This window comes from Elephantulus edwardii, unplaced genomic scaffold (genome assembly GCF_000299155.1).
Source record: "Elephantulus edwardii isolate Elephantulus edwardi_28Jun2011 unplaced genomic scaffold, EleEdw1.0 scaffold00014, whole genome shotgun sequence".
In the NCBI taxonomy this organism is placed as follows: Eukaryota; Metazoa; Chordata; class Mammalia; order Macroscelidea; family Macroscelididae; genus Elephantulus; species Elephantulus edwardii.
In genome coordinates this window covers 19,042,003-19,069,547 of record NW_006399764.1, presented here as the reverse complement: position 1 = coordinate 19,069,547, position 27,545 = coordinate 19,042,003, and the positions used below count along the sequence as shown (strand labels likewise).

Here is a 27,545-nt window from a genome sequence, read left to right as displayed (position 1 = left end):
TAATAATAAAAAATACAACGCTGACTGTAACAGTCTCCTCTTCCATATTCAACAAATTCCTCTCCACTCCTACCAACCACAGAGGTCTCATCCCTGTCTGATTTCGCTGGACTTTTCCGTCCAAATGCTGATCTACACTTGTAGTGTCCAGACCACTAAGTCCATCATCCCTGGACCACAGTTTTCACAGCTGCTTCCATGTGTGCACTGACGCTGGCCTTCCAGAAAATCCTGAGTCATCAGGGATTCAGTCAGCCACTTCAAAAAGCCCGTCAGTCAGAACAAGAGCGGTCAGCACGTACCCTCATTCTTCTCCTGGATGGTGAGGCAGGGAATTTTTCAGAAAGGAATCAATCACTCCCTTACTACTTCTTTAAAAAGGAAATATGTAAAGTAGGAAGAGCAGACGTACAGAACTTCACCATGTGCCATGGACTCTGTGTCATAATGTATACACACATGATTTTACTGTGCTTCACTTTATTGCAATTTGCAAACACTAGATTTTTTTTTTTTACAAATTTGTGGCAAAGCTTGCATCGAGCAAACTATCAGCAACCAGTTTTTCAACAGTTTGTACTTACGCCAAGCCACTGCACCAATTTTTTTAAATGTTTATAATATTTCAAACACTTTTAATAATACTTTTGCGTACTTAATAGGACTACAGTACAGAGTAAACATAACTTTTTTATGCACTGGGAAATGGGAAAATTTGTGGTTCACTTTATTGCAATATTTATTTTATTACAGTGGCCCAGACTCAAAATATCTCTCAGGTATGCTTTCAAAGAATATTACTTCCTGATTTTCCTTAGCCCAATTCAGAAAATGCTAATAATATCATCACTTACTAGTCAAATAGCTAAATGGCTCCATTTCGGACACTTGTTACAGAAAGTGACTTAGTATAAAGTACAAATGGCCCAATCTCTCTTTAGGTACTGGAACCCCAATGGTAGTGTGTTGGGGCCCAATGGCCTATCATAATCTCTGTTCTGAGGGGCAGGGGAGAGAAGTCTATGGTGTGCTATGTAAATTAAATTATGCCTGTTTTCAGTTCATAATTATAATCCACATTCAATATTAATACTAAGTCCAGATAGATCAAATTCCAATGCTGGTTATTATATCCTTTCAAAGGGAGCATATTACAGGGAAAAAAAAATCTTAAAAATAAAATTATTTTATAGGCAAATAGAATTTTAATAGTCTCTTATAAAATATCTTACTACTAGCTATCCACTAGACATTAGTAACTCCTGAAAATGAAAAAGTACAAATACCCCAACACAAGGAAGCACAACAACAGAGGAGTATATTTAATTAAGGAACCCAGAAAGATGCAGAATAGCAATAAAAGAGCATGAATTAGTGAATCAGAAGACTTGAACTAAAATTTAAGCTTGAAGACTTGCTGTTTCCCCTTAAGTCCTTTACCTTTACACTGAAAACCTGACCAAGCAGTGATATCATGCACACATGGTTTCGCTTCAAGTCGGAATCCACTCGAAGGCAAATAATATTTGTAATTCACAAATTAGGAATAGAGATTTGAAAGTATAAAATTAAGAACAATAAGTTAGCTTTATGTCCTTTCTGTTATAATTCAGAAAGAGAAACAGTATTCAGAAAATGGATGTGGGCGCAGAAGGGGGTCATCTATGGAATCAGAAGAACATTGACTTAGGGAGCTCCGGTGGCCTAGTGGTAAGAAGCTGCACCTCAATCCCAGAGGTAAATGGTTCGAACCCACCAGACGAACTACTGGAGAAGGAGGGACAATCTCCTCCTGTACCAGTCGGATCCAATTTGAAGAGACATACACAAAAAACAAAATAAAAAAATTTTAAAAAAAAAACAAAAAACCAACACTCAGGGACTTGTGGGAGAGTGTGGAGAAGTGCAGAGAAGGCAGTTCCCACCTGGAGAAGTGTCTAAACTTCACCTTGCAATAGGTTATGTTAAAAGAAGATTAAACCAAAAAAAAAAATTAAACCCCATCCACAGTGAGTGTGTGTGCGCGTGCGTGTGTGTGTGTGTGCGCGTGCGTGTGTGTGTGTGTGTGCGCGTGCGTGTGTGTGTGTGCGTGTGTGTGTGTGTACACGCACAGGCTGACAACAGCTCCAAATGAACTAGTCTCTTTTCAGGACATTAGCGACAAGAACAGTTTCCATTCTCTGCAATGATATCCCTAAAACAAACATGGCTTTCTTGAAAATTTCTCCATCATTTTACTGTTAATAACTATGGCAAAAAGACAAGGCTTTTAAAAAGTGGGGAAACTCCCTATCCTCTGTTTCAATCTTAGAGACTTTAATTACAAACAAATCCATTTGAAATTGCAGACTCTTTCAGAAAGAGAAAATATGTGAGTTGTTCTATTTTAAAGTAACAAACTTCGCAACGCAATGAGACTAAAAATATTCAAAGAATATAGAAAATATTAGTTCTCATCTATCTACCAGACATATATATTCTCATTGTAGCCACATTACTATTTGCTTATAAGTTAATCTAAAGTCCGTTTCAGTAGGCACAGCCTTCTAAGTAACAAAACATAAAAATAAAGGCTGGATGTATGCAGTATCTACTATCAGGGAGCAAAATCATCCAGCGTCATTCCCACACAGAGCTTCACAGATGCAGGAGCTGTCTCCCCATTCTGTGCCCCACAGTATCCCCTAGTGCCTACTACATTATTCTCATTTCCAGCTACACACAGAGGACAGGAGGTCAGTCTACTCAAGACCACGCAACTACAAGTTGAAGAATGTGAATTTGAAATCAGCCTTGGTGGCATCGTCCATAAGGTATAAGCTGCTAAAGAAAATGATGGTGGTTCCAATCCACCTGTCGCTCTCTGAGAAAACATGGGCAATTTCTTCCCTTAAAGATGCACAGCCTCAAAGACGTGATGGAGGATTGCCATGAATTCAAATCAACACAAAAAGGAAGCTGACTTTTTCTATCTCATCGCTTTAAAAAAAAAACAAAACACAAAACTGTTTTGCAAAACCTTTTCTTAAAAAAATTTTTCTGCATCTTCTTCCTCCCCCTCAACCCCCCCTCTCATAACAAGCTATTTCTTCCATCTTCCTTACACAATGTGTAAACTGTTGGGCTCCTAACCAAATGATCAGAACTTAGAATCTCCCAACGGCTCAAACAGAAAAAGTGAGAAAGTCTGCTCCCATACAGCCTTAGAAATTGCACTGCAATCCTGAAGGCACTAGTTCAAGGCCACCGACCCCTCCACAGGAGGACGGGCAATCTCCTCCCCTGCGATTAACTGCCTCTGAAAACCCACTGGAGGGTTAGCTATGGGTTGGTTCTGACTCGATGGTACACATCAGATAGGGGTCAGTTCTGACTCAAAGGTATACAACAACAACAACATGAGTGAAAAGTTATTTGAACAACTGTTTTTGGTTTTGGTCATCTATCTCATTATAAAACTCAGTGTTACTCTACAACACAACCATGGATTTTTCATACCGTTATACAAAATCACGTGGTAGAAACAGGTTAAATTAGAAAAAAAAATTAGCCGTAAGACCATTAAAAATACCCACCAACTCTATGCTATTATTTGTAAAACAAGAAGTGTTGGGGGAAGGTACATGGACATAAAAGTGAATATGGACAGGTTTGCAAAACCTCTCCAAGTCTTTCCAAAACACTAATAGATGGGGCGTGGCAAACTGAAGAGCATGCCGGATACATTGCCCTGAATTCATTTTGTGTTGTTTATTTGGTTTTCAATTTTGTATCTTATTATAGGCTTCCCAGAGTTAGCAAAAAGAATACAAGCTTCCTAGTGAAATCTGCATCTCAGATAAATAAATACATAGTTTTAACATAAGCGCATCCCAAGTACAAAACATTATCTGTCATTTATCAAGTGAAACAAGTAGACAATTGTGCAGGAAAGGGTTCAATTTGCAGACCTAGACTGCTTAAATCCTGCTCATCTGCAAAGCCTTCAAGGCTGGTCCCTGGCTGAACTATGTCCTTGATGGGATCCCAGAAATCCTGGAGTATCCGGCCTGATAAGACATTTTATCTGTGCTTGGGGCCTTGGCCACCTCAGAGTCTCTGCTAACAGTATGATTTGGTAAATGCTGACATTTGCATGAGTGAGATCTTGGGGTCAACCTGCCTCAGTTTACACTTTGAGAGGCTGGAGCCTAAGTAGCTTGGGTACTTTCCACAGGTACTTTTTCCCCTAAAAATAAAAACAAACAAATCATAAGCCTTGGACATCAAGGCTTAGATGTGGATGCATTTCTCTGGTCGATCACACTTGGAACACACTGCCATGCACGTTGTTGTTGTTGTTGTTGTTGTTAAAGTGCCATCGAGTTGTAGGCAACTCACAGTGACCCTATGAACAAAAGACCTGGACAACTGTGTAACTTTCATCCTTTCTCCAAATTCATAGGGTTTCCAGAGGCAAGCCATTTCGGAAGTGGATGCCACTCCTGCTTCCAAGCTTGTTTTAATAGAGGAGCTTCACCAAACACTGTCCACCGTGGGTAATCATTATTGCATTTGGCACATCAGTGTCAGTGTTTGGCTTTACAGCCAGCACGAGTTATCTCTGTACAGCAATACACAGATCAGGGCTATATGACCATGCATGTTACTGAGAGAATGATGCATGATTCTGTGCCACCTAATTTCCCTTAGCTTCCCACGCTTTGAGCGTTTGTGCCCTGGCTAGTTTGTTTTACTGTTCACCCTTTCTCTCAAATACCATCGTCACAAGCATTGAAACATTCTGTAAGTTCTCTGAGTCCTCCTACCAGACTCCTGAGTTTGGGCATGATCTTGAGAACCATCACTTCCACACTCTTTATTTGGTCTGGAAACCCTACCTATTACATATTAGCACTGAAAAGAAATTCAAATTTAAAAGCCACTTCCAAGCTTAAGCAGTTAACACTTCCTACAGAACTCCAGTATCAAAGCAGAGCTGCCAGATTCTTCAGAAACCTCTTGAGACTTGAGCTGTTACTATGTGATTCTCTCACAACTAAGTGGTGGGCACCCCTCATTTCAGTAGCAGATAAAAAAGTAAAGGGGATAATTGGCTTGATTTAGGAAGAGGAACTGATTAATTGACTAATCATTTTATTTTTCAACAAGCTGCACTGAGAATATGTAGCCACAGATTTGATGCAGTCAAGAATCAAGTGTTTGAAACATAAAACAAATCAGGCTGCCTGGTGAAGATTATATGGCGACTAACACGCCAAAATATGTCTCTGATAAAAATAGCTTTGGTAAGAGAAACTGTCCCAAATGCATACAAATTTTCTAGTTATCTTAAACAATTCTGACTGAAAAAGAGGACCAGAACGTGAAAAGAGCTTGCTGCAATGGTTTGCAGCTTGTCAGAGTCGCTCAGCATCTGTTACTGCATTTACATTTAGCATCCATCTCTTTCACGGCTGCCTCAGTACTCACTACCTGAAGCTAGCTGACAAAAGCAAGGTGGTTGTTACTAGCAGGTACTTTGTCATCAAGTCAATTGGCCATGACAGCAAGACTTATACTTCCAGTCATAATGAGCCTGGTTGGGTAACATTACCAAAATATTGCTCCAAATGCACAGATACATCACAGTACCCACCCAGCATCGTTCAATCACCCAGCAGAAAACACTCAGCCTTTCCGAGCATCTGTTCTTTCAAAGAGCTCCCTCATTTTCACAAGCTTTATTAAAAAGACAGAAGCATTCACAAAAAAAATGTTCATCTCCAAGTTAACATTCATAAATCTTTCTGAATTCCTCCATAATTCTGTTATAGAAAAATCCACTAAGTACTAGGGAGTTCTTGCACTGACAATCAAAAGGTAGGTAGTTCAAATCCACCGATGCTCCACAGAAGATAGGCAATCTCCTTCCGTATTACTTACTGCCTCTAAAAACCTACGGCCAGCTATCACTTGGTTCCAACTTGATGGTAGCTAACATTAAGTACCACTCTTGGGAATCAAATGCCAGGGACCCTAACCTTTATTACACACTTCAAATACTGATAGAATGCTTATGTTTCTTTTATAAAGCAGGAAGATAAATTACCTGTCAAACATAAAATGATGAGTGAGCTACCAGGTTAGAAAAGAACTCAAATTCAGTTCATTTATGCATTGGTTCAACAAATACATGCGGTACAGCTATAGGACACGTTGGTGAATGGCAGAATTTGAGAAATGAGGGCACAGTCTACGAACTCTGGGGCAAGTGGATGTCAGAAATCAAGTCAATAGATAGTGGAAGGGCGGTGGGGGGAGAACAGGAACACAAAAGAGAAACAGAAGACCCCAAATAGGGGGTCAAGGAAAGCTTCCTGGAGAAAAAGAAACCACCACCACCCACGAGGGTCTTAACAAATAGGTAGGGTTAAGGAGTTCCCAAAGTCAAGAGAAGAGAGTAGAGAGCACTTTTAGTACTTCATTGGGTTTGGTTGGGTTTTTAGTGTGGTTGGGAGGTTCCTCCCCCTCCCCATATCTTAAGCAGGGTTGGGAAGGAAAAGGAAAGATGATAAGGCTGAATGTAGGGGGAGAATCCAAATCACTGAGGTTTACTTTGGCAAAAAGACACATGGCCAGGCTGTTTTAGAAAGAGGACTTTGGCAATGGTGCAGTAGACCTGTCACAAAAAAAGCAAGATTAATTGGAAACAAGAGGGCCAGTTAAGAAGCCTGCTCACTGGCAGAGGTGAAAAGAAATGAAAACGTGAGACATCAGTGAGGAGCTTTAAGAAGCAGATTCTGATGATGTGACGATGAAGACGAGTCCAGGATGAAGGCTGGGTTTTGTGCTGGGGTCACTGGCTGAATTACTGTACCAATTAGCAAAGCTGAAAAGATCAAAATAGCAGTAGGTCTAATGGTGGGGAAAATTCTAGAAATAAAGCTCTGCCCTGACTAAGAGCTTAAATGGCTGGGCTCGAAGATCTGTGCCATCTTTGCCCAGCTCCCCCATAAGAAACATCCTAGTCCATTCTTCTCTATCCCTCCCCCCCCCCCCAACCTCAACGAAGGAGCTCAGGTAGGACTCTTCCCTCAAGGGAGGCCAAAGTGTCACTGAGCTGAGGCATGGAATAGGCCAGAATGTCCTTCTTGTTAACTTAAGGAGAAAAATACCAAGAGAATAAGCCAAGTGGTGGTGGAGCTAGAGTTGAAAAGAAAGAAGGCTGCATAAGAACTAAAGAGGCTAAAAACAGTGCCGTGTAAGCATGAGTTAGGGAACAAAAGCAAAGTAAATGATAGAGCATAGCTGGCGTTAAGACAGAGGGAGGCAATCCATGAGAGACTCGGCAATCAATAAGAGAGACAGTAATTGGTCCCTGTGCAGGTACGAGCACTGGCATTCTTACAGTGAGGACCATTCTGCTGGAGGTGATTGGGAAGCTGTTCTGCTCTTTCCAAATACACCTAAGTATTCCAGTTTGCTTTGGTACAATGCCCATCACCATATCTCAACCAACAATGCCCCTCTAGTCTCCCTGGCTAAAAAGTGTCTCTGCTCTAATGTCTTCATTCGGATACTCTTCTTCCAATAAAGGTCAGAGGAAACTTATAAACAAGGGCAATTTTAATAGAGCCTCTTAAATAATTAAGACTCTGACAGGGAAGGAAATTATATTAGGGGGAAAATGAGGTCGTCTACACCTGCTACTGTGCAGAAATTAGTTTTGACTCTAAGTTTCAGAAAAGCCACTAGGTTTCAATTAACAAAATTGAAGTCTACTGTGCAAAAATGAATGGGAACTCTAAATGATAAAGCAAACTAATCAAATTCATTGCCTTTGAGTCAGTTCTTAACGTATCATGAGCCTACAGGACAAAGCAAAACTTGCCTATCAGTTTGAGACTGCAGATCTGGGATTCCCATTCTTCTCAAAGTCAGCCATCATTTGTTAGGATCCACACAGTCAAATGCTTTTGCATAGTCAATAAAGCACAATTAGACATTCTTCTAGGATTCATTACTTTCACAGCCAAGATCAATGTGACATGAGCAATGATATCCCAGGTGCCACAGCCTCTTCTAAATCCAGCTTGAACTTCTGACAGTTCTCCATCTATGTAATATTCTACCTGTTTCAGACTAGGAAGCAGTCTTCTCACCCCTAGTAACCATTAAAGAATGATTCTATCTTAGCTTCTTATAGTGGTCTATGCAATGTTATTCTTTTGTGACAGACTTCTTTCACTCAGGATAACATTTGCTAGATTATCCCATATTAAGCAGTCTTCCTAGAATTGTTTCTAATTCTTTTTGTCAGAAGTGAGTCCCTCACATGCCCCCTTTGCTCTGAATTATGACGCCCTCCCAGAAAGCGTGTTGAAATCTTAATCCCTGTACCTACGGATACGATATTGTTTGGAAAGAAGTTATATTAACATAACGACTGAGGGAGTAGGATCTGAACTCACTACTCTCAAGTCAGTTCTAACTCATGCAATCCTCCACTGAGTATCTGAGACTTTAAATCTTTACAGGAGGTGACTGCTCATCTTTCTCCTTCATATTAACTGGTGACTCCAACCCGTGGACCTTTCATTCAGCTGCCCAACATGTTACCCACTAGACTTCCTGGGCTACCTCGTATGGAGCACAAGGAGGAGAAAGGACACAGCAGCAGCAAGATAGAGAGAGGATGCCCAGGGGCACTGAAGCTGTAAGCTAAGCAACACCTGGAATTACGAGAACTTGGAGAGCAGCAAGGCCCCGCTGTGTGACAGCAGACAGGCACAAGATACCAACACGGCGGCACACAGCTCCTGGACCGCTGGCATCTGGGACCCGAAGGTATAATATATTTTGCTGCTTAAAGCTACTCGCTCTGTGGTTATGGTTGCTCCAGGAGTCAAACAGATTGTTTCAAATGCCACCAATCACACCACGAAAATCTTAAAATCCTGAAACGTACTGTGTTTTCATAGTAAAAGCAAAAAACCATGGTGTGAAAAATAGCAAATGAGTTAGAATCATGGCTTCTTCGTTCAGCTTTGCTCCAGCAGCCTGATAGCTTTAAACAATTATAGAATAAGAATGGCATCTGCCTCACAATGTGAGGTTATAAAAACAAACTGGAACAAGAGTACATGATAGCACATTTTAAAATTGCTTCTACTGCAAGGTTAAATGAAAACACTAAAAATCTGGAAAGAAACAATCTATCACATCAAGAGGAAAAGCATCAGTATTGTTTCATTCATAGCAGAAAAAATAAAATCATAACGTGTCCTTATAATCTATCTGAAAGAAAGAAAAAAATTAATCTTACAGTTTTCCAATTTTCCCTAGTATAGCATTTAATCCTTTCAGTAAGAAAAAAAAAATTAAAAAAAAAAATTACTCAAATAAATGAAATCACAGTAATTGTAAACAGGAAATGAAAATAATTCCACCTAAAATTTTAATTTATAAAAATGAAAATACTCTTGCTTCAACTTCATTAGAAAAACCAAGTTAAGTGACTAGAGAACACTGCATTTTCAGAGAAAGCTGTATTCCCATAATCTGGCAGTGGCTCTGTGTTGCGTTGAACCAGCTGTTTTCGGGAATGGGTTTAGACATGAGATGCTTAAGGCTCCAGAGGAGATCAGCCCAGGTCAAAAGAGAGCAGTGGAGCCAGAAATGAGGAACAAGCGCCGGGGCTTCACTTCCAGCGTCTACAGGGTGCGAACCAAACACTCCACCTTGGAGTGTGGATTTCAATTGAAGTAACATGGCTTGGACTAAAGGAAAAGTTATCCTCCGTGTATATTCACATGAAAATTCAGTAAAATGAATAGTGAAACCACACAAGATTTAACTGCGTGTCACAGAATTCTCAGGGGCAGCTCCTACCCTGATAGCCTGAAGACGAATTCTCCAGAGAAATTACTTCAGGCTCCCGTCTCCTGCCTTTTTGCCTGCCTAGAAGAAGGTAACTTCCCAGGGGTCTGGGCTAACTGTCCCGGGTGCTCATGAGAAGCCAGTGTACAGTGTCCCCAAGGACCCCCATGGCCTTAAGCTACTCGGTACCATGTCTTATACAGAGGCGGTGACAATACAGACTGCTCCCCTTCCTGAGCCTAACGGGCAGGATGGTCACTGTTGAGGAGATCTCAGTGACAACACTGGGCAGAACCACATGGGCCTTCAGTGGTTCAAGGTGGAATTACCCTAAGGGGTAGGGAACAGAGAAAATATTCCACTCAAACTGTGGAAGAGAAGACCATCATATCATAGTGATCCTGATACCTGTTGTGGGGCTGTGGTGGTTCACTGGTAGAATTATCAACTTCTATGTCGGCTATCCAGGTTCAATTCCTGAGAGATGCCTATTATATGAAGCCACCGCCTCTGTGTCAAACTGAAGGCCTGCATATTGCTATGGTGGTGAATAAGCTTCAGCAAAGACTATATACTAAAATGGACTAGTAAGAAAGGCCTGTCAATGTCTAAAAATCTTCACAGACCACAGTGGTCCAGTCCATTACTGATTACGGAGATGGTCCAGGACTGGTCAGTGTCTCCTTCCCTGTGTAAAGAGTTGTCAGGGGTCAGGGGTTGACATAACAGCAGCTTCCTTCACCTCCTACCCAATGACTTCAAGCTTACACTGTTCTCCCAAGGTCATTTCCAGGTCTTATCCTCTTAACCTTTTAAAAGAATTTTACTTCCACCACCTCCCTACTACTGTTTCAAATGGCTTCTCTCATTCTGGAACCTTCTCGACAAAAATCATTAGGAGTGTTGTTTATTGTATCGCCTGTTTAGTTACCATTGGGCTATTAGTGCTACACACAATTAGATCTTTTTAGCCTTCCACATCAGTCAGCACCTCCTAAATTCAGTTTGTGGTTTTCCTAATTTCCCTTCGCTGAATTTAGACAGAAATGTAGAAAAATATTACAAAATTTACTCAGGAAAGAGCAGGCTCAAGTTTCTGTCTTTAAAAAAAAACCCAAAACTTTTTTATTCTTTTTCATTTTACTTGAATGTTTACACAGTAAGTTAAAATGTGTTTGAAAATTTCCACACAGTGTTCCAGGCCATTAGTTGTGTTCATTACCAGGTGTCAGCATTCTCCGCAATTGTGCTCTATTTGCTCCCTTTTTCACGTCTACTGTCCTTGTCCCATTACCTTCTCTCGTCCGTTGTTTTTTGGTTAATTACTGACTGTTTGGTCCTACTGTAAGGATTTATATGGGAAGTCAAATTTCATAATAAATATTTATAATAAGCCAAATGCTGTAGGAGGGAGGCTGATACAAGCTGGAATTCACCCTGAAGCACTAAGGTGATCCTTAAATGTTTACAGGGGTGGACACTAAGGCAATCCTTAAGTGTTTACAGGATTCTTGCATTGTATTTGCCAACCCCTCCCTCCCAGTCAAGGGTAAGGTTTTCAATAGAAAGAGCTTAGCTTCATTTGCACTGAATTATCTTTGTGATTTGCAACCTGGCAATTCTCAATAAAGGCACAGAGAAGCAATCTCTTCTTACGTGACATATTGCCTCTGAAAACCAACTAGAGGGTCAGCTATGAGTGAGTTGTGACATATTGCCTCTGAAAACCAACTAGAGGGTCAGCTTATGAGTGAGTTCTGATGCAGTCGCATGACAAGAAACAGCATATGGTCACCTATGAGGCTGTTACAACTGGACCCGACTGGACAGTTCAGAACAACAAGAAACAACAGTAGCTTTGCAGTAAGGAGTTACACCACCAACCCAAAGGCACATGGTTTCAATCCATCAGGGAGAAAGATGGGCAAAGCTCCTCCCATACAATCTACTGCCCCTGAAAACCAACTAGAGGGTCAGCTATGGGTGAGTTCTGATGCAGTCGCATATGACAAGAAACAACATAGGGGTTAAGAACATTACATGCTGGACTGCTAACGGGAATGTTGGTAGTTCAAACACACCTGCTATTCCTGGTGAAAAAAAAGATGAAGTCATTTTCTCCAGTAAAGATTTACAGTCATGGAAATCCAACAGGGTCATCATGAGTCACAATCAACTCAACAGCAATGGGTCTGGCTTTGAGTTTCGATGGATACTCTAACTGTTCTCACCTACACACAAATCTGTCCCACACCAGGTATCAATTTCAGTCTCGAGTCTCGGACAGGGAATCCTGTAAGAACAAAATAACATCCTGGCACAGTGGTTCACATGGCTGACTTCTCCCCATCATCTGCCTGCAACGACCAATGACATATCTTCCCTCCATTCGGGCTCCAGCTCCTTGTACAGATAAATAATTCACTTGCACTGAGAAGGGTCCGTGGTACATACTCTGAGCATTTTCTATGTATTATTTCTCATGGAGTTTAAAATTCTTAAATTTAGCTGGTGGAAGAAGCCAACACTTTTTAAAAGAAGTTTTCAATGCTTAAATTATGTGAGGATAAAATGAAATCTTACCTACTTTTCCTATTTTTTTTTGAGATTTTAATGAAAGTTTATAAAAACTTGGAGTTCTATTCATTCATTGTTGCACATTTTTCCTGCCTGCCCAACCCCTCCCAGTTAACTTTTCTCTTTGGAAAAAAGTTCTTTCATTGTTATACAGTCCCCACTCCCAGATCACTTAACTATGTATGCAGCTGTTATTCTGGACTCTTGTCATTGCAATAGTACATAATCATCTATTCCTTTTATACAGTTCTCTCCCTCATCCCCTTTTTTCTTAGTTTTCTCCCACCCCCATGTCAGTCCTGTTTTATAACAGTGGTATTATGCAGTAATTTGTCTTTTTGAGACTGAGATGTTTCACTCAACATAAGGTCCTCCATGATCATCCATTTTGTGTAATATTTCATGACGTTTTTGTTTTTCAGTGCTGCATAATATTCCATTGTGTGAATATATCACCGCTGTTCTATTCATTTGATTGCTGATGGACACTTGGGTTGTTTCCAACTCTTTGCTATTGTGAACAAAGCCACAATAAACATGTGTGTGCATGTATCTGTGGCAGTTCTGGTTTCTTTGGGGTATATTCCCAATAGTGGAATTGCTGAGTCAAATGGTATTACTATTTCCAACTTTTGAGAAAGCGTCATACTGCTCTCCATAGTGGTTGCACCATTTTACACTCCCACCAACAGTGCATAAGGGCTCCAGTTTCTTCACAACCTCGCCAGCATTTGTTGTTTGCTGCTCTGTTGAATTTTGCTATTCTTACTGGGGTGAAAAGATATCTCATAGTTGTTTTAATTTGCATCTCTCTTAGAGCTAGGGACTTTGAACATTTCTTCATGTGTTTGTTCGCCATCTGAATGTCTTCTTTGGTGAAGTGTCTTTCCATATCCTATGCCCATTATGCAATTGGGTTGTTTATCTTGTGGCACTGGAGTATTCCATAAATTCTAGATATAAGTCCCTTATCAGACATGTCCTTATTATTTCCCCCCCCCCCAGTCTGTGGCTTCCCTTTTTATTAAGGCATGTTGTTATTGGGTGCTGTCAAGTCAACTCTGGTCATAGAGACCCTGTGTGATGGTGCAAACCTGTCTTGTGGAATTTTGTAGGCTATATAGTCTTTAGAGATACAGACTGTTAGTTCTTTTTCCTGTGGAGCCACCGAGTGGGTTCAATCTATCAACATTTCCGTTAGCAGACAAACACCTAATTAGCCACTGGTTATCTTTTCCCAAATACATAAAATTGAGTAATTTTAAAAAATTAAAGCAAAAGTTTAGAGATAGCTACATTGTTCATGGTCACATAATGCAGGCCTTTTATCAACTAATACTATTTCTACTACCATAATATGTGAGCTACTAAAAATACCCATGGAACATTCAACAATTACCTGAACAGTTGTGGCCAAAAGTAATCCAATTTAGCTACAAGAGGATTTAGGGCAGAGAGAGAGAGAAGAAGGAATAGTGAGGTTTAAAAGCCTTGCTTAATCAGATTGGATGTCTATGCAGATTCAATCCTATAAGTAACAAAATGTTTTCATTTTCTCTACCTTTTTGCCAATTAAGAAATGCAAGCTTATTACTAAACAGCATCTAGAACCAAACACTCCCTTTAAAAACTAAAACTTTGAAAATATATATCCATTATCAGTGTCTAAAATATATACTTGGTTGCAACGCACAAAATAAATGAACAATGTGCTTTTTTAAAATGAAATTCAATAGAAATAATTAAACTACCAACACTCACTTACAAAGAGTATAAAACATAAAGTCTACAAATTTTCTATGCACACCAATATAAAATAAGAATTTAAAAAACAACCACATTCACAAATTACTTATGCCCCTGGTGTAATAACACTTCTCTCTTAGAAAATAAAGCAAAATCTGTTCATGAAAGGGGGGGAAAATCAGATATATATTCCTTCAGAAAATCATTTGGTTATGGAGTCATCATGAAGTAAGTTTCATATCAATCCTGTCTTCTAAAACAGAAGACGTGTGGTTTTTAAATATTTCCTTCACTCCCACTAACACAGCTCTGTATTAGATATTTAGCCTTGTTTTCAGGTAAGAAAAATGAGACTTAGAAATTCTAATTAAGTATTTTCTTCTCACAGTGAAGAAGGTACAGGCAGGAGAACTGAAATCAAAACTCGCCCAAATCTACTATCAAAGTCAAGTTCCCTTTTATCAAATTATAGCCCTGAACTCTAATAATAACCACTGGGGAAATAATACAGTCAAGTTCTTCCAAATCAGGAGCTCCAAATGAGCAGGCAGTTATGCCTGTAGCGTTCCCAGGCTCTTTTGTCAGGTCCTCTTGACACTTGACAGAGCTGGCTGGCTGTCTGTCATGTTGAGGCACAGAGCAGGGGAGAAGGGAGTGAGATCCTGTGAAAGTCACTTCGCTTCTCCCAAGTGTCTCTTTTCTTTGTAAAATGAGTATTAACAGAAGCAAATGCAAAATACTTGAAGGAGCTGGCACACTCCTCCCAACTTCATCTCCTGGAAATGTGGGCACCCATCTTTCCACTTGGCTGTCTCCAATTTAGTCTCAGAAGAGCTCAGTTCATGGAGTTATTAATCCATCAAAGTAGATTATGTCTGTGTTGGAACTTGAAAATGACCCTTGTCTTACCTACACAGTAAAACACACAGCTTCAGGAGAGCTGCTTTGTCCACTTCGAAAACAATCTGGACTTTCAGAATCCTCACAGTTCCCCAAAACCAGCCTTCAAGATTTCAAAGAAGTGGACATGACCCCAACAACTCTGAATCATGCAAAAGGCAATTTAAGTTCACCCCAAGAACTGGCACTGAGAAGTATTCTCTGCCAGGGAAGACAGATGGAGAGGGAAGAGACTTGATAAATGACAAGATACAGATAAGTAAATAGGAGGAGAAATGATGACGTGAGGAGGCTGAAGGAGAGAAGGGGAAATGCGGAGAAGAGATAAAAAAGCTGGAATGGTAGCCAGATGATTTAGAAAAGCTTCAGAAAATTCCTTTGCACTCACCAGGCTTCCAGGCGGTAGAGGGAGTGCGGACTGAAATTACAGAGGCATGGGGAGAAGTGAATCATGTCCTCCACCCAAGGGAAATCTGATCTCAAAGGAAGAACTTCAACTCTATTTTCTTTCACCCACCAACAGCCAAGCACAGCTAGAATCATTACATCTGAGTCACAGTGTGACTCAGTTGACAGAAACCCTGAAAATAAAGTATGTGAAAGTGCTTCAGAAATGGGAAAACCATAGTGGCCTTTGCTGATGTCTTCAGGAGCCACCGTGATGATTCAGAGATGCACCATGTGACAGCGGAGACCTGCCTACAGAGTCTTCATGGCTGCAAATTTATGGGAACAGGTCACCAGTTCTTACTCCCAAAGATCCTCTGAGGAGGTTCAAATCGCTAACCTTCAGATTAGCAACCAAGTGCTTAAGGTTTGAGGGATTAGGTATTACTATTATTACTGGCAACATTATGAACATTAAAGTGCTAACTGATACTGTTTTCCAATTTTACGAAAATCAACATTAAATTTAAAAAAGAAAAAAGAAAAACAATCCTACTCGACTGGCCTTTAGCAAAGTCCTGGTAGCTTAGTGGTAAGAAGCTGCCCTGTCAACCCAAAGGCACACGGTTCTTTTTTTTTTTTAACAAATCCGTAATTTTATTTGCTTTTCAATAAGTTTAAATCCTCGAGGGATACAGCATTACACGGATTCTGTGTCCGATGGCCTTAGCAGGAAGGTTGCTCCGAAATTTGGCCCGAACCATGCCACTGTTTCCGTGCGCACGAGTTACCTTTCCCCAGATTACTCTGGTTTTATTGGGTTTGCCACCAGGAGTCACCGTATTGTTTTTTGCTTTGTAAACATAAGCAAATCTCTTGCCTAAACAGAACTCTGTTTCATCTCGGGCATAAACACCTTCAATTTTAAGAAGAGCTGTGTGATCCCTCTGGTTCCGGAGACCTCGTTTATAGCCAGCAAAGGTGGCTTTGCACCAAAGCCTCCCAGCCATCTTTGTGGTTCAGAAGTCCTGCTTCCAAGAGGCCACAATTATTTCACTCAAAACTTCAGACGTGGGAGGAGACAACCAGGCACACGGTTCTAAATCACCAGCTGCTCTCTGAGAGAAAGGCAGACAACTTCCTTCTGTGTCATTTACTGCCTCTGAAAACCCCCTGGGGGGTAAGCGGTAAGCGAAGAGTTGGTTCTGACTCACCATCCATAATAAGAACAATAACCCTCTAGTAGGTTTTCAGAGGCTGTAAATGACAGGAGAAGAAATTGACTGTCTTTCTCTTGTGGAGTAGCTGGTAGATTCGAACCACCCGCCTCTGGGGTGGCAGTGTAACTCCTTACCCCCTAGGCAGCCAGAGGTACATTTCAACAACTATGCCTAGAGAATTCCTATTTAACAAGGAAGGCATGGACACAAGGTTAGCATAAAAGTACCCTCACAGAATGCTCTATTCCCGTAGAAATAAATAACTTCCATTGTATTTACTATTATGATGTTATATTTTTAAGAAAGATCTTCTAAAAAACAGAATCTATCTTTGTTACCTGGAGCAGATGAGAAAGAAGAATAAGGATAAATATGTAATATTTATGCTCTTGCTTTATCGAGAAACAGTAGGTATGCAATTTAAGTAACATGACGTGCTGTGTAAGGTGAGACCTCAGTGGATTCCATTGTAGTAGTCTCCGAGGATTTTAGTATGAGTCAGAAAGCTTTCAGGTGACATGACATGTAAACTGTCCTGAAGAATGGGCAAGTGGAAGATCGAAGAGAAGGGCCTGCCTTGTGGACAGAACACATTCTGAAGACAATGAAACTGTGAAAAACCCCAGAACATGCAGCTGCAATTCTGGGAAGGAGCTGAGGAAACGATTTTGGGGAGACGGGGTGGAGGAGAATGCAGAAGCAGTTGGGGACCTAGGAAAGAGAACGATTAGTAAAATTTAATTTCTGGAACAAGTCTGGCAATTGGGTAACTAGTTCATCAGAAAAAAAAAAGGCTAATGACAATACAACTGGACATTAAGCTGATGAAACAGACAAAAAAAATATTATGATTGTAGCAAGAGAAAAAAAAGGGGGAGTGGCTATAGAATGTCAAGTTCATCAGAAGGAATATAAGGATTCAATGGCTTTGAGATAATTCCACTGGGTTGGGTGTGGGGAGAGCGTGACTACAATATAGTTGGCTTCTAGTTGAGAACTAGAGAGAGAAATAGGATCTTTGTGGACATGTTGACTTCTAAATGCTTGACATCCGTTGTGCTGATTCTGATTCATAGCGATGCAGAATCTGACTCCACATGGAGTTTCCAAAGTTGCCATGTTAGGGAGGGGTTCAAATCACCATGCTTCTCTTGGAAGAAGAGTATTTCAGTGGGAGAATTCTTACTTTCTATGCTGGAGACCAGGATTCTCAGCCAATGCCTCTTTCGTCCAGCCAGATGTTTTAACAAGTTCTGGCAGTGCTAAACAGTAGATAGACTTCTGAGAACCAGCCAATACAAACATTACACTTCACCACTGACCGATCCTTGAGACATCTCAATGTCCACTAACATGACAGCTAACAAAATATATTGACATCATGATGCTGCCTATTGGTTCCGTTGGGAGGATCTGTTTATGTTGAAGTATAATCCATACTGAAGAGAACAATCTTTAATCTTCTTCAGTAAATGCTTCAAGTCATCCTCCCCTTCATGAAGCAAGTTTGTTTCCTCTCCAAATCCAAGTTGTTAATAAGTTTTCCTCCAAATCGGGTATTACCTACTTCTTCATATACTATAGTGTCTATGATTATTTGCTTGACACATAGATTGAATAAATACAGCAAAAAGATAAAAGGCCTGACACATAACTTTCTTATTTTAAATACAGTACCTCTCTGTTCCATTTTAATAACTGCTTTTTAGTCTATGTCCAGGTTCCACATGAGCACAATTAAGTTTTAGAATGTTAACTATAAATTCTAATGATCCTCATAGTCATAGGTTTTTGTACAGTCAACTAACTACAGATGAACTTCCTTCTGGTATACTCTGCATTGGAGTAAGATACAACTGGCATCAACAATGATAACTTGGGGAGCTCTGGTGGCCTAGTGGCAAGGAACTGCAACTACAATCCCAGAGGACAACAGTTCAAACCCACCAGATGCTCTGCCGGGAAAGGAGGGACAATCTCCTCCTGCACCAGTCAGATCTGATTTGACGGTACATGCACACAAAAAAATAATTAAAAAAAAAAAAATGATAACTCTTCCTACCATCTTTTGGATCCTGCTTGAGTTCCTAGCTGTTGTCAATGGACTCTGGCAATGCTTCCCCCCCTCCCCATTTTCTTCAAACCATTACTTTGGTAGAATATTATAGATAGATGTGCAATAATTTCAGCATTGTGTTAGATCGTATTTCTTTGACATGAGAACAAATAGATCTCATCTTGTCACTTGGCCGTGTAGCTGTCTTCCAAATTTCTATGCCAAAAGGAGTGAGCATTTCCAGCACCAGATTCATTTCTATGAGTATCCTAACTGGTATTCCATAAATTCCTAGCGTCTTGCTTTTTGTCAGTGCCATCAATGCACCTTGGGCATGTTCCTTAATTGTTACTGGTGCTTGACCTTATTTTACTTCCTGACATGTCTGAGTGCTAGTTTTTAGCACATTGACTCTCTGTATTTCATCTCTTTTTGATGGTTTTTGCACTGTTCAGTGTATTTTGCTTATAGAATCCTTTAGTCTTAGAATTTGAGACTTGAGTTTCTTCTTCAGTTCTTGAAACGTGAGAAATGTCAAGCATGTTTCCCCTTTTGGTTTTCTGACTCCAAGACTTTGGACATTTTATTTGAGTATTTTGCTTTGTCTTCTCAAGCTGTCCTTTGAAATCTTCTGCCCAACTCTCTATTTCATCATTTTTCCTTTCACTTTAGCTATTCTCTATTCAAACACAAGTTTCAAAATCTCTTCTTTTATCCGGATGGTCTGCTCACTTTTTCCTTTCTTTTTAATACCCTTTCCTTTCTTCATGTATAATAATCCTTGATGTCATACAGCAACTCATCAGGACTTCAACCATCAGTGCTGAGTGGGTCAAAGCTATTTCTAAATTCCAGAGTATATTCAAGGTATTACTTTGGCTTTTGTGGACTTGTTTTCTTTAGCTTCACCTTGAAATTGCATGTGAGTAATTGATGATCTGTTCCACAGTTGGCCTCGGGCCTTGTTCTGATGGATAATTTTGAGCTACTCAATTATCTCTTTCCACATTTATAGTCATTTAGAGTCCTTTGTATTCTACCTGGCAAGGCCCACTTCTATACTAGCCATTTATGTTGGATATTTTTCATTGTTTGGGGTTTTGGGGCTGGTTTTAAGAAGAAAAAAAAAGTAATGAAGATATCATATTGTTGTTCTTGTTGTTGCTGTTAGGTGCGGTCACGTCAACTATGATTCATAGCTATGCTAAAAACAATAGATCAGAATCTTGCCCTATCCTGGTTGAGCCCACTGTTGTGGTCACTGTGCCAATCTATGTTTTTGAGGGTCATCCTCTCTTTGTCTGAACCTCTACTTCTTATCAGCATATTTTCTTTTTCCAAAGACTGGTCACAGCATGCCCAAAGCCTATGAGAAGAAGTTACAGCATCCTTGCCTCAAAGAAGGACCCTGGTTGCACGTCCTTCAAGAAAGATTGTTTTAAACTTTCTTAAAAATTGGTCTCTAGCAACGGACAGGATATTCAATATACTTCTCCAACATCACAGTTCAGAAGCACTTATTCCTCTGTTTTCCCTTATTCACTGTCCAACTTTCTTTCAGAAGCATAAGAAGCAAATTAAAAGATATATGGCTTGAATCAGGCACATCTTAAGTATTTAACTTGATATACTCAGCTCTGTAGCACTGTGGCAAGATCCTTTATAGCATAATTTACCCAGCGCAACACATCTTTTTATTATCACATTAAGTCTTGCAAAATTCTATCATTTTATCTCTGGTGGAGTGTTTATCACCAATTCTATTTTCCCAAATATCTGTCTTCCTTCTTTGTTTCAAACTTTCCCATTCCAATCACACATCTTGATGGCATGTTTGGTCAGTTTCAAGAAATCAAACCATTACGGAGGAAAAAAATAGAATTTGTTCTATATTGTGAAAATCTTATGCTGGCTGGAAACATATTTCTGGAATTTTTAATGTTTTTGTATTTAATCCTATTTCTAGCCAATTAATTGAAATTAAATGGAAATTTTTTTTAAAAAAGAAAGCAAAAATAACATTCCATTTAAGGCAGATGGGCTTTCTGGATTATTACAGAAGTAAAAGTTGGTTTATAACCTTAATATTAGCATTCGGGTCCACTGAGTACCATAGTAAGATACAGTAATGAATGTAGTTACATAGTAGATGGGTTAATTAACAAGCACATTGTCAAGTTTATTGAATGAGACAAAGACCTTGTAATATGTTTTGAGAGAGAAAATACCAGTTTTAAATATGGCCCTTGTGAGCCCTGCAGACTTAACTAAATAGAGCAACGTGTTATATTATCCATGAATTAGTAATTAGAGGATTGGATTGGTCTATGCTTGTTTATTTTCTATGGCTAAGGTTCATGTTCAGATAGGTTCATATCAATCTAGATTTATGTCTTTTTCTCCCTTATTTGAACTACTGGGAATCTTGCCAGGAACATGTAAATTGTTATCTATTTTGCTGAATTTCCTTAGTGTATTCTCAGCAATGCCAGCGACCCTTGACTGACAAGCTTATCAAGAGATTTAGACAGTGACATCTCTTTGCTGTCAGAAGGCTCCTTTTAGCAATTCTTTAGTTTAGCCACTCAGATTGGAAGATGCTTGCTGATATTACCACTGAGCCACCTCTTCAAATTAGAGTCAACCTTAATGATGTAGATGGAGGAAAGTTTTCCACAACTTAGTATGAGAAGAAACAGCTACAAGCCTCAACTAATAATCAGAATGTGGAATGTATGAACTAGGAATTTAGGAAAACAGGAGGTTATCAAAAATGAAATGGAGCACTAAAAGATATATATACTAGGCATCAATGAGTGGAAATAAACTGATATGGGCAATTCTGGATCAAGCAATCATATCATCTACCATACTGATGATGACAAGAAGAATATTTCAAGATCTATACTGAGAGCAGCACTGTCATTGATGGGATAATATTCATAGATACACAAAGATTACTTCTAATACAAAGATTATTTCTTCTAGAAGCTAGAGCGAGGCTGACTAAGATGATACTCATTAGCCACCCATGACTACTGAGCACTGGAGATGTGGCTAGAACCAACTGAGATGTGCTCTAAGTGTAAGAACATCTTAAACTTCAGAGATTTGCCACAAGGCTATATAAGGAAATTATCTCATTAAAATTTTACTTTGACTGCCTATTCAAATAACAGCATGTTGGAAATATGGGGTTAAATAAAATATGTGACATTTAATTTCAACTGCTTTTTGGCAGTTCAAAGACATAGCTACCAGATCATTTAAAAAAAAAAAAAAAAAACTTAGCTACCAGATCATTTAAAATTAGGTATGTGACTCACAATCAATTACAGTGCATCAGCCCTGATGTGGAGTGATCCGGACAACTAGATCATTCTCTATCTAATTCTTGACATCTAATGTCAGCTGTAACAAAGACAGAATGGTGATTACTTAGATAACCCAGGGGACTGTCTGCTAACCCAACACCTCTCTGGTAGAATGAATTTACCAGTAGCTGCTCAGGAGAAAAGATAGGCGATCTCTTCTGGTGTCCTTTACAGCGTCAGAAAGTCGGTGGAGGGCCAGCTATGAGTTGGCTCTCACTCCAAGGCAATGAGCTGCGTTTTGAATTTCACTATCCAAACGCACTATATGACTGTCAGGTAAGTTTCTCAAGTATATTTATGCAGCTAAAAGGCTCAAAAGGCAAGAACCACAAACTTAAGCAGTAAATTCCCTAATGAGTAAGGGAATTTAGCAAATCATCAAAAAATAAAGCCAGGGCTCAACACACTGGCCTGACTGTGCTGTTGTGCCTGTCTCCACGCAAGCGACATACAAAAGTTTAGGGAATGTCACAAGAGCCACTTTTTTTAAACTTTAATTATCTAGTATCTTTCAGAACTGACTGAAAAAGTTGTAAATATCTTATCCTACCAACAGTAATGAGTCTCAATTGACTCGACGGCACATAACAACAACAAACAACCAACAGTAAAGACAACAAACAATAACTCATTGCCATTAAGTTCAAAGAAGCTGTATGTCACATAAGAGGAGACGGTTCATTTTTCTCCCTCAGAGCAGCTGGTGGATTCAAACCACTTGCCTTTGGGTTGGCAGCACTAGGCCTCTCTTATTACCAGCTCATTTTAACTTTGACTCACTTTGAGAACTTAAACTTTTAGTAAAAGCATGGGATTAAGACCTCTGAAAAGCACTGTCAAATACAATGACCTAATCTGAAAAACTGAAGCCTCTGAAGACTTTCTAAATCATTAAATATCCCTGGCTCGGCAAGAAGCTGCACCTCAATCCCGAAGGCACACTGTTCGAGGCCACCAGCAGCTCCGTGGAAGAAGGACGTGCAATCTCCTCCTCCCATGTGATTAACTGCTTCCGAAAACCCACCGGTTTTCAGGTAAGGGTCTGTCCATTCCAACTCTATGCCACTCAACAATTGTATATTCATACTGAGCAGCCTTCAAATTCAAGCTCACTGCCATCAAGTCAGTTCAGGGTCAGGGTGACCCTCCACTGGGGCCTTCCAGGTTGTAAATTCCAAGTGGAGATGACTGCTCATATTCCTTCCTCCAAGAGAAAAAGGCCTGCCTTTGTCTGCTTCCGTGAAGATTACAGGCAAGAAAACCTTAGGTGGTAGTTCTCCTGAATCAAAATGCCCTAGGCTGTGCCGAAACACATGTGCAACTACATCAAAGGGGCAGTCCCGTACCTTTCTAATGTGACACTTCACGGTTATATTCATGGATGCACCTAGGATAATCACCAGGCACTCTGGTGGCTTGGTGTTAAGAAGTTGCACTGCCAACCCAAAGGCACACGGTTCGAATGCACCATTTGCTCCAGGAAGACAGTTTATCTCCTCCAGAGGAATTTATTGCCTCTGAAAGTTCACTTGGGGAGTCAGCTACGGGTAGGTTATGACTTGATAGTATATAACAACAACAAAAGATCTTCCAAAAACATACTTTTATAATAAAAACTGATAGAAGTAGCGGTCTGTTTTACTACCAAAACATTTTCCCCATAAACATTTAAACAAACGGTCCTTGTCTGGTTGTTGTTATGTGCCATCAAGTAAAAACCAACCCATAGTGGACCCTCCAGGGAGTTTTCAGAGGTAGTTAATCACATGGAAGCAGACTGCTCATCTTTCTTCCAAGGAGTGGCTAATGGATTCGAACCCCATGCCTTTGGGATTTTAGCACAACTTCTTACCACGAGGCCGCCAGAGTTGATTAAATCGTCAGGATGGCCTAACTAGTTTTTACTCAAGATTTTGTTTGCGTGTAGCTGATGTTTCTGTTTTTCCCTTTCTAACAAGTGTTTTGTTTTTCCCTTTCCTCTCATGCATTTATTTATAGTACCTTAGATCTGGAGGTAGTTTACAAAAAAATAACAATGATGTTGTTTTTTGCTAGACATAAATAAAACTAAAAGGAGGATAAAGATAAGAACTCACTAGACCAAACAAATTTAACCACTACAGGCAGAAACAAAAAACCACAAAATCTTTCTTTTTTTTTTAACTCACCATTACAAAATTTGTGAAATGGTTTCGCTATTTATTTTACTCAATAACTATAACAGCTTTAAGAAGTTTTCATTATATTATGCGTGGAATAAACTTATTTTCAAATTTTATCTTTTTCCAAGAAAGAGAAGAAATTTCAAGAGGAGCAAAAGATCATGCAAAAAAGATTATGTGAGCCCATAAACACAGGCAGGATTTAACCCTGAGAGTACTGTAGTTTAAAGACTAAATTCTGCTGTTTTAGTCAGACACAAAAACTATCATATATTTGTAATTTAACATTATTTCACTATTCACATTATTTCATTTTTGCTGAATTTAAAAGTCATATTACTTTCTTAAGAGATCACAGAAGTAATATTTTATGCAAAGTCTTGCCTTTCTGAAATGCTTTCTAAGAGAAGAAACTATCCACCAGAAAAAAAGACTCTCAAGAGGCCAAAGTCCCAATGAACACCAGGAGAAAGAAAACACACAGCTTAGGCCAAAGGCAAATGCCTCTTCCCTTAAATAGCAGTTTCCTCTTTTCTCAAACATCAACTTACCACAATAGAGGCTCAGTTACCACAACAGCCTGCTAGCATCCTCCATCCACACCCTTAATCAACCTATTCTCTTGGAGCTTTCAAAGCTGACAGCTTTCAGAAAGGATACAACCAGACCCAGGAGGCTCCATTGGCTCACCTTCTCAGCCAACCATTTTTCTCTCAACACAAAAAGTCCCTTCCACTCTGAAGAGGTGGTAACCCAGTATCCACCTCAATTTGGGGCCCTCACATCCTTCCTATCCCCCACGTCCATTATTAACGCAAAGCCTCTAACTTAAGGTGTACTCTGTACAAGACTACCCTTCAATCTCCGTCCTCGCCTTGTAGAAATGCACAAACGACTTCTGGTTTTTCCCTTAGGAACGTCAGTGAGGCCAGCATGCCCATTCTTTGCTGATCCTTACTCAACTCATCCTCCAGTCAGTTCCAACTCAAGGAAACCCTTGAGTTACACAATAAGGTCTCCTTAGCTTAAAGTGTCACAGAAGCACATCAATGGCCTTCATTTGGAAGAACTATTTGACCATCAAGTCCAGGTTAGTGTGGCCCATTCTCACTGGTTCATGTTCAAGATCACCCTTCCATCATAGTCTACCTTAGCCTGCAAGTCCTGTTGCATCTGGTCAGCATCATGCAACACACAAAACACACAAGCCTCCACTGACGGGGGGGGGGGCGGCATTGTGCAAGACTCGAACCTAGAACTCTATCACTCAAACCCACTGTCCTCATCCATTTGTAGCTGTAGGGAAACAAATTCTTGAGCTAGCCCAGAATCTGTCAGCATATATCATATAGTTAAGATTTTTGCTATTTTGCCAGCAAGTTGGCGCCAACCCGTCGCTGACTCTCCAGTGGATTTTCAGAAGCAGTAAATTGCACAGGAGAGACTGCCCATCCTTCTCCCACAGAGCAGCTGGTGGATTTGAACTGCAGGTCTTTGGGATTGCAGTGTAGCTTCTTACCAGCAGGCCACACAGACAGACAGATGTAGGTAGACTGATGGATGGATGGATGTATATGTCAGTTAGTAGATGATAGATAGATAGATAGATAGATAGATAGATAGATAGATAGATAGATAGATAGATATTCATCCATTAGGTAATCTGGGAAGCCCAGACAGAATAACCGTATAACTTCATCCCAAACTCAGCCCCTTTCACTCCCACCCAAGCAAGAGCACCAGTCTCCAAGACAGAGCTCTGCACAGCTGTCACTGTGGTTCAGGGCCTCTGAGGAAACTTACAAGCCTCCTCAACTGTAGCAGCCCTACATGGAAGGGCGGGAACCCATCCTAAAACCGTTGAAGTCACCATGTCAATCTCTATCGTGGAAGAGCTTCCTCCGTTCTTGTTGACCTATCCACCTATCATTATCATTATGCCCACGTTACATATGGGCACGTGGAAGCTAAGGCTGCGAAATCAGCCCCAAGTCATACAGCTGTACAGGGGCAGAGTCAACTGTCCTGTCCTAAAGCATGAAGCCTGGCTCTTCAGGCCACCTCTGCCAGGCCGCACAGTCCAACCCTCAGATCATCCAAAGAACGTCAAGTTCTGGTGGGCTCTTACATGGGAAAGTGTACCTGGATGGTACCTTACACAAACTCGAATTATTCAGATGCTAACGAGAGTGCAATGTAAACCACCTGTATTTAAATACAGGGCTTTAAAAGTCCTCGTCCCTAAGCATCAGCTCCTTACTGGCTTTTCAGTTTAGACCGTATTTACTCTGGAAAAGGTATCCTAAAAAGGAAGACACACTGAAATGCACACGGGGACGCTGACAGCACAGCCATTCGCAGAGGCTGGACGCAGGAGGGGCTGGCCACTCTCCAGATCATCCCCTCGTCCCCTCTCCCTCAGCAGGCGCGTTCCTGAGCGTCCAGGGGAGAGAAGGCGCCCCTATCTGATGATACCGAGGAAACACTAGCCTCGACCGCGCTGCTCCCCACCTCCTGCCCCCCAAGATGGGCAGCCGGCTCTCCTTCCCCCGATCCCGCCCGGGGCCACCTCCACTGGGTGAAATGAATGGCCGTGAGGCCGCCCCGATACTCGCGGGGTCCCCGGGTCCCCGGCGGCCGCCGATCGCGCACGCTGCCCCTCCTCCCGCAGCCCCTGCTGGCATTTGCACGTGACTCTGCAGGGAGAAGAGTCGGGTCTTTGTGCCTCTGTAAGGAATGCGGGCACAAACAGACATCACATCGCCCCGAGACACACACAACCCCCAACACACACACCCCTCCCCGCCCTCCCCAGGACACAAAGCATCCCCTAGACACTGGCCCTGGGCACGTCCGGCAGTCCCGGGCTGCGCCACTGCAGACAAAGGCGCCCGGCGGCGGGCAGGATGGAGGGGAGGCGGGCGGGAAGTCGGGCCCGGGCCGGGATGAAAGGGCGCCGGCTGCCCATTAGTGGCTCAGGTCCAGCTTCCGCCGCCCCCCACAATGCGCTGACCCGCCCGCACCCCACCCCGCACAGCCCAGTGCGCAACCGAGGAGGGCTCGGGCCGAGGAGCAACAGGCTCCGAGCGCGCCGCCGCCCCCGGTGGCACCCCGACTCTGCCCTCCAGCCCAGGGGAGAGGAAACTTTGGCGAGGCTCAGCCCGAGCAGCGGCGGCGGGGTGGTGGTGGCCGAGAGGGCCGGGGTCGGCCATGGATCCCCCCCAACACACACACACCCCCGAGAGCGCCCGGGAAACTTGGC

At 41.2% G+C, this 27,545-nt stretch overlaps 1 pseudogene; it reads right to left on the bottom strand.

Moving 5' to 3' along the window:
• Window positions 1-16,148: 16,148 nt before the first annotated feature.
• On the bottom strand, window positions 16,149-16,481 carry LOC102849672 (annotated as a pseudogene).
• Window positions 16,482-27,545: the final 11,064 nt, after the last annotated feature.